Source organism: Cherax quadricarinatus, chromosome 1, assembly GCF_038502225.1.
Source record: "Cherax quadricarinatus isolate ZL_2023a chromosome 1, ASM3850222v1, whole genome shotgun sequence".
Taxonomy (NCBI): domain Eukaryota; kingdom Metazoa; phylum Arthropoda; class Malacostraca; order Decapoda; family Parastacidae; genus Cherax; species Cherax quadricarinatus.
In genome coordinates this window covers 26,813,942-26,823,645 of record NC_091292.1, presented here as the reverse complement: position 1 = coordinate 26,823,645, position 9,704 = coordinate 26,813,942, and the positions used below count along the sequence as shown (strand labels likewise).

The window sequence follows — 9,704 nt, the reverse complement described above, 5'->3', positions numbered from 1 at the left end:
TTTTACATGTTCTATTTCTTAATTATCGTTTCTAGTACTTAACGGGTATGCTGGTCATTGAAAGTGGAATATAGGTTAGTATTTCCTTTCTATTTTTCATTTTGTCCTTTGGGATAACATGCTCAATTGTCTAGCTTTCAGGCGCTTTCCTCGTTTCTGTTGACTTGTTGAAGTTTTTTATTATAGGGTCGCACCGTTCGCCTTCTCTTTGCAATGTAATATCTTTTTTATTACATGGTAAAAGCCCATTTGAACCTTTACGGTTCTTCATATATTATCTACCAGTTCAGTCCTTCCTTATTGCGTTTCTTTTAAACTTTTTTTACCGTTCCCCTTTCAGTTCTCATCCTTGTATAGCTATTCCTAGCTCTTCTGTTTTGTTTCTTGTTTTCACCGACTTCGTTTTTTCTTATATTTTTCATTCCCTCTTACTCTTATCTTTTGATTCTCGGACATCACTTCGTAAACCGTTCACTCTCTTTTCATATTATTTCTTCCTTGCTGACACAAATATGTTCGTGGTTTCCAGGTATATCTTGAGTACTGTCTCTGTCATCTTGTAAAATTTTCCTTCCATTTCTGTTTACTATTGAATCCTGCAGCGTATAAATTAGTTTTTTCTTGTGTCTCTCTTCTTTTAATTCTATCCACTGACGCCTCCACTAGGAACACATGTCACAAGCTCCTTTATGCTAGCTTCGCTTAGAAACGATAAAAATAAATCGAGTCCTGTTTGTTCGTCCTATTTTCGAATCCTTGTGTGTCAGTCTTGTTAACGCACAACTTTTGTGTTGCAATTTTACTCCGGTCGCTTTAAAATTTGGTAAGCAATATTACCAAGTTAATAAGTCTTGTATGGGAGGGAACGTTATGTCAAGTCGTGTTTCAGTCAAATTGACGTAAAAAGTTCAGCACAGTGTGCTGAAGGATTTTTATTTCACTCTATTTTACTCCTGTACTGATTTTTAAAAATGGCCAGGAACACTGCCAAGCGACATGCGTCTTTTCATATTGTTTTCCTTGCATTCTGAATAAATTTTATTGGATAAAATATGGATTAGAGGTTGAGCTGCGATTCAGGCATGTATATATATGATAAAGGTTTCAACTGCACTTGCTAGTGAAGGCTATCAGGGAAGACCTGGGCTGCAGGTGACAGCGTGGTCACGCAAGACAGACGCTTTTAAGAATTTCATCTCATACTAAAGATGTACGCGTGCATCTAAACAATGGAAAGGACTTACATGCTCAGTGAAAATGCTAGGGCTATCAAAGCTGCCTAAATTATAAATAATCCAGTGGTATGAAAATAAAAGCCTTCAAAACCAATTCTGGAGAAAAGAAAATGTATATAAAGCGTCCTGTCACTTGTATATCTGTGAGAGAAGAGCGGTGCGAGGGCGGAGCCTCGAGTCCACCTCAGTGAACTACTGTTTACAATGTTCTTGAGTGCAGTCGCCTGAACGGTGGATCGTTGCATTTTTTCAGTGTAGACTGGTGTATTGGGTATTTTAGTTCTCGTTATCGTGACACTTACGAGACCTGACCTTTTGGGATGAGAGCTTTCAACACGAGTAGACCAGCATATTTTCCAGCTCCTGCGTTTAAATTTATAGCATGTGCATCATATGCAGGAACAATGGTGTATTTATTCGCAAACGGTGTAATATCGTTGTTTTATTCCTTGCGCATTTAGGGCTCATTCTATTTAAAATTTTGGATCGCCCTATCTATAACATGGTGACCATCTGTATAGGAGTTTCATATAAAATATCTGATAATTGAAAGTGTCATTAAAGATACTCTTTCTGCATACCAGGGCTATAACAAGGCAATGACAAATGATACAGCAATAATAAACTAATCAATGATAAATGATAATAAATGATACATCAGCGATTAAGATGACAGGAACACACGAAACATCATTCCTAGACTCCACTCACTGGCTTGACTTTCATACAAGCTAAACAGCGACCATTTCTTCAGAATAATAAAACCAATAGAATGGAAGAAATTTGGAGAAAATTGGACACAAGGAGAAAGAAAAAAAGAACAGCAAAAAAGTTTTTAAATGAAATTAGAATAAGGAGAAAGGGTTACTAGCCACTTGCTCCCAGCATTTTAGTCGCCTCATTCGACACGCATGGCTCACGGAGGAAGAATTCTTCTCTACTGTCCTCTCTCTCTCTCTCTCTCTGTATATATATATATATATATATATATATATATATATATATATATATATATATATATATATATATTATATTATATATATATATATATAGAGAGAGAGAGAGACGTATGTATACACATCTAATATGAGATGTATATACGCATCTGATTCGGACATTTTACACAACAGGAAAAAAATGTCTCTCTGAACATGTGCATAACAGGAAACCAAGAGTGAGAGCATGCTGTTCAAAGGTATGTTTGTGAAGACTTGTTTAACATTTCAATCTGCACACACCATGAATGCTCTGTCCTGAAGCTTCCTCATGTACCATACAAGTTTCTCACTGTTGCCTTTACATCATCATCCGGTATTTAGTTTAAAAATTTTGAAATTTGTCTCTCACTGAAGGGGAGCGAAGGTCGAGCCTCCACTCCTTGCGCTGCATACTCCATACGGGTTTAGCGCTTCACATATGCATAATAATGGTGTTCATAATTTTTATCGTCACGTCTTTTCTGTTGATCACAACGTGTTTATTACAGCCTCTGTATAAATGCATAAATGTATAAAACCATGCATAGTAATTCTGAATGTAGCTTTTGTTGTCTACAAGCATCTGACTATTTTCTCCTTCTCTCCCATATTTCCATTACTTGACAGCGTTAGTTCCATTACTCATGTCACTCCATTTGCTCAGATTGTTTTTGTTTTTTTTTTTGCATAAAGATTTACAGTCATTTCGGTTTTTTATTTTGCATGAATTTGTAATGTCTGCAAATTTATTCGGCGACATATTTATCTGTTGTGTAGCGTCATTCATTAAATTTTTATTACTGTACAAGTATTGATCCTTGTGGGACCATACTGGCCCCGGCTCTTCTTGACGACATTTTTTCCATTTTTTTGTTTGTGTTGTTTATATTTATAGTGTGTATTTTTCGTTAAATTTGCATTCTATTGCAATGGTTTGCCTCTCAATCTTCCTTAAATTTATAGTTCCCAGAGTCACCTTCCATGACGAACTCTGTCTAAGATTTACTCTATTCATTTTTTTTTTCTGTGACATTTAAGTGACTTGCAAAGTCGCATGAGAGGGAGAAGGAGGGGAGAGGGTGAAGGAGGGGTGAGGGAGAAGGAGGGGTGAGGGAGGGAGGGAGGGAGAGAGGGAGGGAGGGAGGGAGAGAGAGAGGGAGGGAGGGAGAGAGGGAGAGAGTAGTTTATTCTCCTAATGTGGTTGCAAGGGTTGAGTCTCAATTCCGGGTCCCACTCTTTGCTGGCCGCTACTAGTTTCACTCCTGGCTGCTTAAGCCCTATCACATCAGTTCTTAAAGCTGGATTCTGCCTCTACCACTTTGCTGTCAAGGTCGTTCCACTTCTTTACCACTCTAAGGCTAAAGAAGTATTTACTAACATCTCTGTCTCGCCTGTGCTTTTACCTTCCAGCTGTGACCCCGTGTACTTGAGGCCCGCCTCTCAAACTTCGAAATCATTTCACCTCTGGTCCTTCTCCCCTCTCTGACCGCGGGTTCAAATCCCGCCCGTGGTATGGTTTGCCCTCTATTGTCATCTGGTTTTACTCCTCTAGTCTTTATTCATAATTCGTATCCCTCAGCTGTGAGACTAGTCTCGTTGTAAACCTTTGCATTTTTTGATAGTTTCTTTACTTGGTTTATCAGATGCGGTTCCATACTTGCTTCATACTCCAGGAAGGGCCTGACATAGGCCGTGTAAAAGGTCGTGAATGCATCATTGTTGATGTTCCTGAAAGCTACCTGTAAATTTGCTAGTTTTGTGTTTACTGTAGCTGTTATTCTCTTGATGTGTCCCTCAGGCGAAATGCTCGGAACTATGCTCACCCTGAGGTTTTTCTCTTCCAGGAGGGTTTGCAGCCTTTGTCCCCTGAGCTTGTACACTCCTAGAGCTTTTGCCTCTCCCCCGATCTTCGTAACTTGCACTTGCTGGAGTTAAATCGTCAGATCAATCCCATAGTTCGTTAAGATCTATTTGTGTTTTTTTCCTGGTCTACTCCTGTTTGTATTCTCCTCATTAGTTTCACATTGCCTGGAAACAGGGACACTTCTGACTCAGTTTCCTCTGTCATATTTACATAAACAAGAAAGTCTTGAGCCAAGTACTGACCCTTGTGGAACCCCCACCTATTACACTTTCCCATTCTGACACCTCCCTTACAGCAATTCGTTGCTTTCTTCCCGTTAAGTATTCCTTCCTTCTGCTTTTCATGTAATTTCTGCCTACTCCTCTAGCAATGTACCAGTCACTTGAGGGGGTAGTTTATCAAAAGCCTTCTTGTAATCCAAAAATATACAATTCACCCCCCCCTCCTCATCTCCTTCCAAATTTTCGGTACCTTATCATCAAACTCTGTTAGATTTATGAGACAGGATTTGCTATCTTGAAAACCATGCTGGTTCTTGTATATGAATCCACTTCTTTTCAGGAGCTCCACTACTCTTCTGATAATCTTCTCCATAACCTAAATATACATGTTAGTGACACGGACTTGTAATGAAATGCTACCTCCCCCTCCCCTTTTTTTTTTATAATACTGGGACCATATTCACTGTTTTCCAAACTTCTGGCAGCTACTCTGTTTCAATCGATTTGATGAAGATCGCTGCCAGTGGTGTGTGTGTGTGTGTGTGTGTGTGTGTGTGTGTGTGTGTGTGTGTGTGTGTGTGTGTGTGTGTGTGTGTGAGTGCGTAAGATAGAGATAGAGCGAGATGGTGAGTGAGAGCGAATATTTTCATAAAAATGCGACCCACAGCATCTGACACTCCAAGTACCTTCTTAGCGATAAGTGAAGAAACAAAACGTATATCAAATTTTTCATGCTTAGCGCCACATCCCGGAAATCGAATCCAGCACCACGTCACTTGTGAACCGACACTTGTGAACCGGCACTGATTACCAACCCACAGATCACAAAAACACACTTGACAGCGGTGGGATTCGAACCCACGCCTCCGAAGAGACTGGTGCCTTAAACCAGCGCCTTAGACCGCTCGGCCACGCTATCCTTGTCATGGAAGGTGTTTAAGATTTATATGAAAGATAGCACTGTGAGACTTCCTATGAGACGCCAAATTTGTTTCATGTGTATGTGAAAGCCGTGACTTGTGTATGGTGGACATATGACGAGTGTACCTGAGACATATGAATGCGTAAGTACAGTATGTGAATCATCATATGGTGAGTGTGCGTTTGACGTAGCGAGTGTGTGTGAGACGTAGCGAGTGTGCGTGAAGCGTGGCGAGTGTGCGTGAGACGTGACGAGTGTGCGTGAGACGTGACGAGTGTGCATGAGACGTGAAGAGTGTGCGTGAGACGTGAAGAGTGTGCGTGAGAAGTGACGAGTGTGTGTGAGACGTGAGGAGTGTGCGTGAGACGTGATGAGTGTGCGTGAGACAGTGAAATCTGTGATGTGTGTACGTGAGACCTGTGAATGTAAATCCTGTAACTTTTTTGGGAGGAGAGGGTAACTCTGGCATAGTTTACTAAATAAAAGCATTGTAAAAGTTTAAAAATGTGTTTGACGCCTAAATAAAATCAAAGTAATTTAGAAATGATCGTGTAATGTCATTGAATGTTTAAACACGTAAAAGCGATAACTAACCAAAACAAGCGAACGTATGCTTAGTCTAAGTGAGTATGATAAACTCAAAGGCGTGTATCTCTGTGAATATACACAGGAGTGAGTGTCTTGTGTATCTCTATTAATGTGCATAATATAATCCCTGCTCTGAAACTCTTCATTAATTGCTAGATGCAACAGAGTTGATAGAAATAAGGCAAGACACCAACTTATGTTGAAATTCATGGTGGTTAAAAGGCCCTAAAATCTGGAATTCACTAACTAAAGAATGCAAAGGTTCCCTATCTGGCAACTGCTTCAAAGCTACTGTTAAAACAATTCCCCTTACATTAATACAATCCAGAAAGGAACGTATTTTGATAAATCCTTATAACTTCTGTTTTCATCAAATCCGGTCACTGTTCTTGTTTCAGTTTTTTTCATCTCTTATATGTATAAGATAGGCATACACTATTTCATTATATTGTATCGTAATTTAGGTAACTAGTACCGCTCATACTGCTAGACTAGGTAATTATATTTTCATATCGTGATATTTTTATGAATCATCCTCCTTTTGTTACTGTGTATTTATGTTTGGCCACAGTTGTAAAAACCACTACTAATATTATAACAAATTATTTTACAAGAAAAAAAAACGGTGAATTATTTTGCAAAAAAAAAAAAATCATCAATACTATAATAATAAACCAAAGTGTTAATGTCAAAGATTGCAAACTTTAGCATTCTTGTAAACCAAATTAATTATTCATGTTGTTATAGATTTATTTTTAGAGTACCCGAAATTACATAACTAAGTGTTTACTATAAAAAATTTTAATAATGTAAACTGTACTTTCTAGAAATAAAATTTATCATTTAATCAAATTATTTCTCATCATTTGTGTATCTCTCAGTGAACATACACAGAGGTTTGTGTGTGTTTGTGTTCTATACACACAGAGGTGTGTATATCTGTGTATATACATAGAAATGTTCCCTGTAACTTATACCGCGAATTCAAGTGTCGAAGCAATATGAAACAATAAGAAATAATATTTATGGAAGTAATGTAATATTTAAAGTTGTCAAAGATCATAGGTACACAAGAATTAACATGACTATACGACCTATTCTTATAAAATAAAAAAGGAAATTTTTCACAACTTCAGCTGTCATCACTAAGACTGTTAGTGCCCAGCTGGTTGTTCAGTTGTCAGTGAGTTTCGGCCTGATGGACTGAGGTGCTGCGGACTGTGTGAAAACTTTATCTACTGGACGGATGGGGTATACTTCAAGATACCTTCATTATCCACAATAAATTTCCAGCACTCATTAGCAGCCTAGTGATGCTCCAGCTGCATGAAAATGTATAATGTGTAAGTGTATTTAGAGCTGTATTATATATATATATATATATATATATATATATATATATATATATATATATATATATATATATATATATATATATATATATATATATATGAGAATGGTAAAGCACTGCGTACCTTGTTCCAAAGTTCGTAGGTTCGAGTTTCCTTCGGCCAGAGATCAGTGTTTGTGTATATTTCGCCTGCTCTCGCGAATTTCCTTGCATTGTTAAAATCTCTAGTTGGTCGATGCATGCAGGGGATGAGATGAAAAGCTGTAAGCCTTCTCCATGAAAGATGGCTGCCTTGGATCAATGTCTAGTGTTAGCTAGGCGCCAAGGTATTGGTCCAGTGTGGAGAGAAGGGTAAAGCACTGCGTACCTCGTTCCAAGGTTCGTAGGTTCGAGTTTCCTTCGGCCAGAGATCAGTGTTTGTGTATATTTCGCCTGCTCTTGCGAATTCCTTTTATATATATATATATATATATATATATATATATATATATATATATATATATATATATATATATATATATATATATATATATATATATATATATATATATATATATATATATATATATATATATATATATATATATATATATATATATATATATATATATATATATAATATCGTGCCGAATATGTAAAACTGGTCAATTAGCAAGAACTCGTCGTTTAACGATATTTTTTTTCATTAATGTTGATGTAAAAAATTATAATTTTGCACCAAAAGGAACTTAGAAAACTTACCTAACCTTATTATAACAAGCGCAATTTATTTTAGCCTAACCCAACTAAATATATTTTAGATTTGTTTACAATAATTTAATACTAAACAAACACAGTGAAATATATTTTTTTCGTTAGGTTCAGAATGATTTTGGCGAAAATATTGCATACACAAATTTTCACTTGTCCTATATGGCAAGATGAGCGTTGCTATTTAAGCCAAGATCGCAAGTTCTGCCTATTCTGCACGACATTATATATATATATATATATATATATATATATATATATATATATATATATATATATATATATATGTATGTATATATATATATATATATATATATATATATATATATATATATATATATATATATGTAATATGTATATATATATATATATATATATATATATATATATATGTATGTATATATATATATATATATATATATATATATATATATATATATATATATATATATATATATATATATGTAATATGTATATATATATATGTATATATATATATATTATACATATATATATGTATATATATATATTATACATACATATATATATATATATATATATATATATATATATATATGTATGTATAATATATATATATACATATATATATAATATTATATATGTATAATATATATATATATATATATATATATATATATATATATATATATATATATATATATATATATTATACATATATATATGTATATATATATGTATATATATATATTATACATATATATATATATATATATATATATATATATATATATATATATATATATATATATATATGCAAAACAACCACTCTGAAAGAATAGAGAAATTCCAATCGCTTTCGTGACTGCTCACATTATCAAGGAACTATGAAAGTAAAGCATCCAAGGAAGCTATATAAGGGGTCTGGCCAGCACCTCACTATCAGATCTCACAACGGTTTAAGCACGTGACGCGCGCCGACCCAACTTGGATAGGTCCTTTGCGCAACTCACCCACAAACTATTCTACCCAAGAAAATTTAAAAATTATTATTTGTCCAGTGTATTATTAAATTCTTCCCAAATACTATTAATTATAAATGGATCTAATTTATATAAACCAAAGGAAATATTCATATTATTATTTCCTTGGATGCTTTACTTTCATAGTTCCTTGATAATGCGAGTAGTCACGAAAGTGCTTGGAATTTCTCTATTCTTTCAGAGTGGTTGTTTTGCATATTCTGAAATCACCTGTTTACTGTGATCTTATTGCATATATATATATATATATATATATATATATATATATATATATATATATATATATATATATATATATATATATATATATATATAGAATCATTTTATAGCAGTCATACTGCTTCTTGTTCTTTTCTCTGCCTCCTGTGTGTAATTTCTCTGGCCCTTGTTCGGGGATGATGGAGATGCCTTCATAAAAATTTTACTTCTCCTGTGTATGAAATATTCTATCTTGAGAGATAGCACTTCCCAAGTGACAACAACTCCTGCTCTACTCAAACGAAAAATTTGAAGTTCCGGTAGCTGATAAACCCTTGCTGGAATCCTTGACGACATATTCATTTCCTCCAGTGAAGTCTCACATCTCAGCCTGACAGATTTCAACACCTTTTACAAGACCCATTCTGCGCGATGGAATGTGACAGGAAATAGCTAACTTTTGTTCCTATTGTGTAATTATCGTATATAATAGGACAGCAGCACATTGTTTATGTTTCCAATTTCGTTGAAAAAAAAAAGTTTTGCGGACCTCAGCTTAGAAAATATACTCAATGT

The 9,704-nt window shown here is 35.0% G+C and overlaps 1 non-coding gene across 1 annotated transcript; it reads right to left on the bottom strand.

The window, feature by feature from the left end:
• Window positions 1-5,134: 5,134 nt before the first annotated feature.
• Window positions 5,135-5,216, bottom strand: TRNAL-AAG (transfer RNA leucine (anticodon AAG)). The gene has a single exon. It is a non-coding gene; the product is annotated as a tRNA-Leu (tRNA).
• Window positions 5,217-9,704: the final 4,488 nt, after the last annotated feature.